This window comes from Hevea brasiliensis, chromosome 3 (assembly GCF_030052815.1).
Source record: "Hevea brasiliensis isolate MT/VB/25A 57/8 chromosome 3, ASM3005281v1, whole genome shotgun sequence".
Lineage (NCBI taxonomy): Eukaryota > Viridiplantae > Streptophyta > Magnoliopsida > Malpighiales > Euphorbiaceae > Hevea > Hevea brasiliensis.
This window is the reverse complement of record NC_079495.1, coordinates 33,459,201-33,469,716: the sequence shown is the minus strand read 5'-3', so window position 1 is coordinate 33,469,716 and position 10,516 is coordinate 33,459,201. Positions and strand designations below refer to the sequence as shown.

The following is a 10,516-nucleotide window of genomic DNA, read 5'->3' as shown; positions in this document are numbered from 1 at the left end:
ATGGTGGAAGAGATTTTTTATTTTCTCTTACAGGAAAAATTCTTGACTCTTCCATAGGGACATAAGATGCCATCCAAAAAAGAGGTGAAAGATAAGAAGTACTGCAGGTATCATGGTGATTAGACTCATCATACTAATTACTGCTTGGCATTCAGGAATTCAATCTAGGACAAGATTAACAAAGGTATTCTTAAGTTTTTGGACAAAAGTGAGACTTCAATGTTGATTGGTGCGGATTTGTTTCCACTAATGTCAACCATCAATACTACTAGTGTTGCTCTAAATGCACTGTTAGAAGAAAAGGAAACTAAGAATAAAACACAGAAAAATCCCAGTCCAATGCTAAAATGGGCCTGGTTTCCAAAGCAACATACTTACAAGGTTCCTAAAACAACAAATGAGACCAATAAGGAAGGTTACACTTGTGAGGCAGATCACATGACTTGGGCATCAAAAACCAAATGCAACAAAAGAAACAGTTCGATTTGTGGTATAACTTGGAGGTAGAACTACTAACAAATGGAGTTTAGTTCGATAAAGAAATTTCTTGAGCCATTAACCAGGACACAGAAAAAGAGATTACAGCAGCTAAAAGTTGAACAATAAGGTAAGAAGGAATTTAGCACCAATAGCTCTACTAGGTAACAAATGGCTCAAGCATACAACAAAAGAGTGAATAGGAGGTGTTTTATGGAAGGTGAGCCAATCTAGAAGGTCATCTTGCCTCTAAGGACAAAAGTCAAAGAACTAAAGAAAGTGGTCACCCAACTGGAAGGGACCATTCAAGGTTCACATGGTTCTAAAACATGATGCATGCCGACTAGCTAGCCAAATGGAGTGCCACACAAGAAGTGCATCAATGAACGTTCCCTTGAAAGTGAGACTTCAATGTTGATTGATGCGGATTTGTTTCCACTAATGTCAACCATCAATACTACTAGTGTTGCTCTAAATGCACTGTTAGAAGAAAAGGAAACTAAGAATAAAACACAGAAAAATCCCAGTCCAATGCTAAAATGGGCCTGGTTTCCAAAGCAACATACTTACAAGGTTCCTAAAACAACAAATGAGACCAATAAGGAAGGTTACACTTGTGAGGCAGATCACATGACTTGGGCATCAAAAACCAAATGCAACAAAAGAAACAGTTCGATTTGTGGTATAACTTGGAGGTAGAACTACTAACAAATGGAGTTTAGTTCGATAAAGAAATTTCTTGAGCCATTAACCAGGACACAGAAAAAGAGATTACAGCAGCTAAAAGTTGAACAATAAGGTAAGAAGGAATTTAGCACCAATAGCTCTACTAGGTAACAAATGGCTCAAGCATACAACAAAAGAGTGAATAGGAGGTGTTTTATGGAAGGTGAGCCAATCTAGAAGGTCATCTTGCCTCTAAGGACAAAAGTCAAAGAACTAAAGAAAGTGGTCACCCAACTGGAAGGGACCATTCAAGGTTCACATGGTTCTAAAACATGATGCATGCCGACTAGCTAGCCAAATGGAGTGCCACACAAGAAGTGCATCAATGAACGTTCCCTTGAAAAGTACTATCCTAGTATTTTAAAGGTGGCATAATTAAAAGGCTCAAGTAGAATAATGTAGGGCCATTAACGTGGCTTACATAGGGCTGGCTTTATGGTTGCCATGTCTGAGATGTCATTAAAGTCAAAGCAATAGTACAATAGGTAGACAAACTTTCAAGGAGGTCATTCTACTATTCCTATCATGCACAGACAAGACAAATAAAGCATGCTGAGGGCTTTGCAGTTTGTTGGGTACCTGTTGAAGGTAGTTCATATACATGGTGAAGTGGGTGACAACGGCACAATAAAGGGCTCAGCCTTATTCATCGGTTCACAATCATAAGCAAAGGCTCAACCCCAATCATCAAGTCTCATCATGTCTCAAAAGCTGAAAACACGATTGCCCAAATCATCAATAATTTTGAGTACAGAAGGAAATTATAAATGTATAAGATAAATCTCAAAAAAAAAAATAGTATATGAGGCATAACTCCATTAAAGAAAGCTAAAGTGAAAAGGGGCATGAAGATAATCTCATTGCTCTGACTGCTCAGTCTCTTCTACCGAGCAAGTTGCTATCTCCTAGTGAACCATTCCTTGGCTTACCAACATTTAGAGCTCAAGGAAGCTACAAGTCACTTTAGGCAAGATTCCTCATTAGTCTATAAAAAAGAAAAATGTTTTGTATCTGAACAAATGGAGAAGCTCTGGAGCTGTTAACTAGAGCAAATGGAGCAAAGTTGAAAATGGAGTCACTACAAGCAAAAAAAGAGTTAGAACAAGAACACATCAAGGACATTATAAGTAATGGAGGCTAATGGAGGTACCTGAAGTGATAGCTGTAGTAGTATGGGATATCAACACTCTTATAGCTGTGTCAGAGGAACCTGAATATTCCATGGAAAGTCAATTCAAAATAAGAAGGCAAATAGGTTGATTTATCTGCACAAGAAGGATAGTTATACTCACTAGGGTCAGTGGATGAAGGCCTATCTATGATGGCAACACAAAAGGTAGTAAGAGATCTCTCGAGAGTCCAGGTGTGATGCCAACTCAACTATAATGGCTAAAGCACAAGTACAAACAATAATGAGGCTTAAAAGATACTATCTTTGCCTTAAAGTTTTCATTATTCAAAAATATTAGCTTTGCTAGAATGGTTTCCTATGAGCGAGGCTAGGGGGCAGTGGGAAATGAGGTTCTAGTAAAATATATCTAGTCTTAGGTGTTGAGGTTGAATGATTGGAAGTTATTTGAGTAGCTAAGTTGAATTGCATGTGATTTAAGGTTTAGTTTTCTAGCATTTGGCATGCTCCCTATGAAATTTCCTTGCTAGAATTTTTGGAAGTATTTTTTAATCATGGAGGATAGAGGTGTGCAATGAAGGTGAAGTGCAATCAAGTTCTCCTTGGATGCAAAGACTATTTCTTTGATGTGGCATGTTTCTGAAGTGGTTGTGCAAGTTTGATGGTGAATTGGTATAGGATGTAGTGGAATATACTTGAGGAATAATGAAGGATGTTGTAGTATTGTAAAGTGAATAATTAATTGGTACAGTTGTACAAAATATTTTTACAGTTTGTCTATAATAGGCAAGCAGTAAATAATTTGCACTAGTATCACAAGTCTAAATTGCAACAATTTATTCCATAATTTCTCAAGAAGCAAGAGAATTAGTTTTATGCATTGGGTGTTAGCTTTTGCGGTGAAGAAGAAAATTTGTGTTATAATTTGCAATTTAATGCTATAGAAATTTTGACAGCATCTACTCATATAATTTACTTTGCTAAAATTTTCTCAACACCGCAAGGGTCATAATCAAGTCCACAAATCACAGAAATTATAGATATTGTTAACCAATGGTTTTCTCAACATTAAAGGTCCAAAAAAATATTCACAGAAACTCAAATTCGCAAATTTTATTAAGCAATCACATGGAATGGCCATTTTTCATGCAGTACAGTATCAGTTTTATCAAAAGTGTGTTACCCAAAAAATTTTGATACTCAAATTTCATCAATTTCTATCAAAAGTTTGTTACCTGAAAAAATTTTGATACTCAATTTCATCAAATTTCATTAAAAGTTTGTTACCTAAAAAATTTTGATGCCTAAATTTCATCAATTTTTTTCATAGTTTGTTACCCAAAAAAATTCTGATACACCAAAACCATGAAAAATCACTAGAAAACTTACCTTTAATATTTTTTTTCCTTGATTTCCTTTTCTCTTCTTGCTTTTTCCCTTCCTTTTCTTTCTTTTCTCCTCCTTTCCTTTCTTTCTTTTCTTCTCTCGCCAGCGATGGTCCTCCCTTCTCCTTTAGTCGGCAATGGAGGGTCCATGCACTTCCTTGCCATCAATTTTAATGAGTTATGGTTTTTGGGCTTGTGAGTTCATGATTGGGATGAGAGATTGGGTGAGGAATTTTGGAAAAATTTAGAGAAAAGTTGTGAGCTTAGGTGTTCGATTTGGGAAAAGTTGGGAGAGAATGGAGAAAAAATTTTGTGTGTGAGAGAGAGAGAGAGAGAGAGAGATTGGGAGAGAGAAATTAATTGTCTTTTGATTGGGTGAGAGAAGTGATAGATCAATTGTGATGGGGTGAGTGGAAAATGTGAGTTGGGTCCATTTGGGTGAGAGAAAAATAATTGATTGGGTCTTTAAAAATTAAAATAAATCACAATTATTTTTAATTTTTAGGTTCATCTGTGTGGGTTAAGAGAAGAATTGAACTATGGGTTGTAAGCTAAAAAAAACTGAGCAGTGTGTTTGAAAAAATAAAAATAAAAAAAAAAGCTGAGAGAAAATTATGAGTTTAGTCATAGGAAAAATTTAAAAGTTAAATTTTATTAAATAAATTTTGATTGACATATTGCTAGTTAATTTTTATTTAATAAATTAATATGTTCTCTTATTTAATTTATTGGGTAAAATTTTGATTTTCCCATTATTGTTAATTTTTATTTAATAAATTAAATTGTTGAAGAATATATCCACAGAAGCAAGTCGACAAGTGTAACATGGGAAGCAATAGAATTTCAAGTCTAATTCAAGTTAAGAAATTGTATGGCCACCGAAATGATATTTAATTTATCTCTGCATGTGTATAATTTAAATTCTCAAGCTATACATATGGGGTATCTGTTTATACTGTAATCTAATTTTAATATTTTTGGGCCCCAAATAATTAATGGATATGAGATATTAAATTAAATTACCTGTTTAATTTGGCATAGTCCATAGCTTGGTAAAAGATCAACAGTCAGTGAATATTAATTGTTTAGAGCTAGAACTAGTTAAATAATTATCTGTACAAGTGAGTAGTTATTTAACTAAAATAGTTACAGACAAAGAATATTATTTGGTGTTTTCAAAAAATCTACAGGAGATAAGGAGCATTATCTAGTGGTTATCCTAAAAGCAAGCTAAGGAAGATCATGGATGGTTTTCAAATATCAAAGAGTGGAGATGGTGCCTATATTTGTGGATGTTACGTTGCATGTGGCTGAGTAGTTGCAACTATTGGAGATAGTGCAAGATTAGTGGACAAACATTTGAAGAAAAAATCAAGTGTTTTTTATGGAAGAAGTTGGTACAGCAACTGAATCAAGGTGCATAACTTGATGCAGAAATTAAGAAGCTTAAGCAATTAGTGTTTTTGGATGCAGCAAAATGAGCCACCATGTAAATATGTTGCAGCAAATTGACCACCAAGCAAAATTTCTCTATAAATAGAGGTGCTCGGCTGCCATTCAAGGGACCAACAACAACAACCAATCAACAATCAATCAATTATTACCTGACAGATACAATATTTTAGCTCAATTTTCCTTTTGATTCAGTCTTTTACAATTCAGTAGCTTCTTTATTTTTCGGTCTAATATCAGTTTCAATTCAGACTTTTTATTTTCATTTTAAGCAATCATTTTATAATTCTTTGACCAACATTTGATTTCCTGTAATCAAGATCTTCAATTTTCAATGAAATTTACAATTTATTGTTCATATTTTTGTTCTTGCAAATCAGCTCTTTGATTTTTCGGTAAGCAAGTTTACACTTTTCTGCAAATGATTATATTTTCAAACAAATCAGTCTTTCAATTTTTCAAAACTCCCATTTATATTTTTTGTACATATTTACATTTTCTCACTAAGCAATTTACTCTTTCAATCAAACTCAAATTTTATACTTTCCACACAAATTTACTTTTCAAAGCAATCAGTCATTAACAGCCTTTACTTTTCAAGAATAATATTTACTTTTTCATGCACAAGCAATAATTCAATTTTCCAGCAACTAATCCCATTTTCTCAAATTTCACAAAGTTGATACAAGTAGAGATCTTGATAAGCGTATCCTAGTGGAGTCAAGAAACCTACAGGAACTTTTAATCCTTTATTTCCTGCCAATCTTCAGAATAAAAGTCAAAATTACGCTTTTACATTACACACTAGAAATCTTAGCGTTCCTAGCATACCAACAATTCAATACCATATGTGAAAAAAAAGATATGTCTACTTTTGATTCGCTAAAATTGAATAAAAACAATTTAGAGTGAAAATAATATTAAAAAATAATTTAAAATTAAATTTAATAAATTTTAGTTATATGAATATTAAAATTATAAAATAATTTTTTAAAACTGCAGCATCAAATGATAATTTATATAATTAAAATTTTTATATAATTAAGAATAATTTAAGTTTTAATTTTATAAAGAAAATATATGCCCAACGAACACATTAGAACACATGACAATTAAAAGTAACACCAGTATTCAACAAAAACCAAAAGATATACGCAACCATTTGAAATTTGGACATATCCGCATTTATTTATTTATGATTATAGAAACATTTTAGCGGTAAAAAAAATTTAAAAATAAAACCAGATAAAAAAAAAAAGGGCGGTTAAGAAAATAAGATGAAAAAAAAAAAAAAAAATATATATATATATATATATATATATATATAGTACGATGTGACTTGACAAATTTTCAAGTCGGAACTTTGATTAGCTTCTCTAATTAAATTAATTTTTTAAATTACTAATTAAATTAATGAAAAAAACTAAATTAAAATATATTAAACTAAAAAATAATTTTAATTATTTAAAGTATTTATTCTGTTTAATTTATTTATTTATTGAAATTAATAATTAAATTGAAGCTGATTAATTAATTTATTTTTTTTAATTATTCATTAAATTAATAAGGTAAAATAGAATTAAAATTAATATTAATTATTATACAAAAGAATTTATTCAATTTAAATATTGATTTTTCAATTTACATTATTTTTTTTTGCTAAATTTAAAAAGTAAATTAAATTAAACTGAGTAAATATTTTTAAATAATTAAAATGGGTTTTATTCATCTTAATTCATTCAATTTACTTTTTAAAATTAGTCATTATATTAATTAAAATAATTTCAATTTATTTTAAAAATAATTTACTAAATTAAATAATTGACTTTTCAATTTAGTTTTTTTATTACTAAATTTAAAAAATAAACTAAATTAAACTAAATAAATATTTTTTAAATATATTGTTTAAGTATTTTTATTTAATTCCCTTGACATTATTTTTTTATTGAAAAACAATTTTCTTAAATCAACGTCATGATTACTTGGAGATTTAGGAAAATTGATTAATCTTCTTACACATATAATTTGTATCAATTTCTATCAAAAGATAAAAAATAAAGTGAGAATGACAGGAGAAGGGTGTAGATGCATAGGAAAAGAATTATGGGAAGAAAGATGTGAAGAGAGAAAAATAAGGGGAAGTGGTCTTGATAGTTTAAGCATAAAAAGAAATAATAAGAGAGACTAAAAAGTCAATAACACTAAATTACAGGAACCAACTAATATATTTTTCAAAATATATGGAACAACTAATTAATTTTATTAAAATAGAGCAACTAAATAGTACTTTAACTGAAATTAAAATCTTTTACTAATAAAAAATTTGACAAAATAATTAAATAACTTAATAGAAGTTAAAAAAGAAAAACATGGACTAAACAGTAATTTTTCCAATCTTAAATTAATTTGAAAATGGATGCATGGTAGCCTTTGATGAGTATAAAAAGCTTAGTAAGGTACTTTCACATAATATGCAAGCAACTATGTCCAAAATATCTTCCTTCAATGTTTGATTCCCTTGAAGCTACAAAATTAACACCCTGCGCTCAGGAACAGTGCTCAGCATTCTGATAAAACTATGATAATTTTATCAAGACTCTTTATTCTATATAAATGTTATGCATGCAGATATGGGATCCCGAAAGACCAGCCCTGGACATACCCAACTCACTCACGGATCTCAATCAGGGTCACACTGGGACACACACTCGTCTCACCCCTCAAGGTCTCCTTTTTTTTGTCAGAAGATAGAACACACACACACTACGCTCAATAGTAGGACTCGGCATCTTAATAAAACCATGATAATTTTATCAAAACCCCTCATTTCATATAAGCGCTACGTACGCCCATTCTACAACCGATGTGAGATGTCGAATGACCTAATTTAAAAATTAATTAATATTCACTTAACAAATTATTTGATTTTAAAAAGTTTGGTTTTATAAATATTCCCATGTTAAAAAAAAAAAAGAATATATTCAATTTTGAAGATCAAAATTCTTTAATATGATATCATCATTCAAACAAACAATTTTAAAACTATAAAATACATGTATATAAAAGCATATAGGGAAAAAAAAACCTATAAAATCATATACGATATCTTCAAATCAAATATTTAAAGGACTTTTAAAACTGTTGAAAAATCATTGTAAAAAATCTAATTTTGAAGATAACTCCATTAATCACCTTTCAAGCCCACAGCAAACCTTTAATGTTAAGAGGCTTACCAAGTTGAATACTTGTCTTATATTTACAGGTTACAATACTTACCGAGTTGCACATTTGTCTAAAAGGCAATGTGAAAAATATATTCTCAAAATTATGCAAATTAAAAGATCTTATAAAAATATAAATTTTTTAGCAATTTAATTGCTACAAAACTTCCACCACTCGACACTCAAGCCTCAACTATGACAAGCCTCAACTATGACATGAAACGAGGCCTTAATATTCATATAATGTTAAATTATATTTTATAGGACGTAATGAAATATAATAATTATGTAATGTAATTGAAATTGTAATATAATATAGTATAATTATCATTATATATTTAGTTATAAAATAAAAATATAAATAGTACTGGATAAAAATAATTTTAATTTTAATTTTAATATTTAATTTATTTATAATATTAATAATAAATATAATGATTGCAGTAATTAATAATTTAATAATAATGGCTAAGTTGTGATAATGATAGTGACGAGATGAGATAGCAATAATGGTAGTGACAAAGCAATAATAGAGGTGGCAATGACTATGTGATAATAGCGATGATCAAATGGTAAATGACATGGCAAGAATAATGGCGATAATAATAGTAGTGGCTGAATATTAGTGATAATGCTGGTAGTGTTAATAAATAAAAAAAAATTAAAATAAACAATCATAATTACATCTATTTTTGCATATAATTATTATTATTTTAAATATAATTCATTATATTATGTAATTACCATCCTATTAAATTTTTTTTATTAACATTACAATAAAAATATACAATATAATTATATTACAATTTTTATTGATTTAAATAAGGCTTATGATAATATTTCAAGAGATGTCTTATGGAGAGTGTTAGAACAAAAGAGGGTATCTATTAGGTATATACAAGTGTTGAAAAGATATGTATGAAACTATTGTGCGCATAGTTGGAGGAGACACGAGATTTTTCGATCTCAATTGGATTACACCAAGAATCAGCTATAAGCCCTTACTTTTTTATATTAGTTTTAGATGAATTGACAAAACAAATACAAGAGAGTATCTCTTGATGCATGATATTTGCGGATGATATGTTCTGATAGATGAGACGCGAGAAAGAATCAATAAAAAGCTAAAGCTTTGGAGAAGCACTCTAAAGTCAAGGGACTTTAAGTTAAGTAGTACAAAAACAGAATACATGCATTGCAAGTTCAGTGAAGGCCAAACTGGTGATAGAGAAGGAGTTAGCTTGAATGGAGTGACACTGTCCCAAAGTAATCACTTTAAATATCTCGGCTCAGTCCTTCAAATAGATGATAAATGTGAAGAGAATGTTAATTATAGAATTAAAGTCGGATAATTTAAGTGGAGATGTACTACGGAAGTTTTATATGGTGGCAAGATTCTCAATAAGTTGAAAGAAAAATTTTACCGTATAACTATATGACCATATTATATAGTAGTGAGTGTTAGACACTGAAGCAGTCATATGCATCTAAGATAAGAGTTGCAAAGATGAGAATGTTAAAATGAATGATTAACCATATTAGACCAGATAAAATTCATAATGAGAGTATTAGAAAAAAAGTAAGAATTGTGTCAATTGAGTTGAGAGAAGGCAGATTAATATATTTTGATCATGTGAAGTATAGATATACAGAGGCTTCAATTAAACAAATAGAACACATTAAGTTAGAGGATAGAAAGAAAAAGAATAGACCTAAACTGACTTGAAAGAGAGTAGTACAACATGACTTAGAAGCATTACACATTTCTGAGGATTTAACCCAAAATCACTTAGAGTAAAGAAAGTGAATCCATATAGCCGACCCTAAATTTTTGAAATAAAAACTTAACTGAGTTGAATTGTGTATAATTATATTACAATTTTAATCTCGTCATATCATAAACCACAACAATTAGTGGAACTTGCATGTGGATCCTAGATCATTTCTTCCCATACCAAGAATTTCTACTCACAGCCTTGCAAACGCCTTCCTTCTCAGATAATCACAGTTACATGTCAGAAAACTTGAGATAAACTCAGTCACGGGCGAGTTCATTTAAAAAAAAAAAAAAAAAAAAAACTAACAATCTAATCAGAGGACAAACCATGTACAGAGAATGTGGTGTG

At 30.1% G+C, this 10,516-nt stretch overlaps 1 long non-coding RNA gene across 2 annotated transcripts; it reads right to left on the bottom strand.

The window, feature by feature from the left end:
- Positions 1 to 1,559: 1,559 nt before the first annotated feature.
- LOC110669799 (uncharacterized) lies at positions 1,560 to 4,071 on the bottom strand. Of its 2 annotated transcripts, XR_009147602.1 has the most exons (5): positions 3,722 to 4,071; positions 2,496 to 2,592; positions 2,354 to 2,413; positions 2,018 to 2,281; positions 1,560 to 1,914 (listed from the first exon to the last, which is right to left on the bottom strand). It is a non-coding gene; the product is annotated as an uncharacterized LOC110669799 (long non-coding RNA). The 2 variants fall into 2 exon arrangements; XR_009147601.1 differs by lacking the exon at positions 1,560 to 1,914 and having other exon boundaries at positions 1,927 to 2,281; positions 3,722 to 4,069.
- Between the last annotated feature and the right edge of the window lie 6,445 nt (positions 4,072 to 10,516).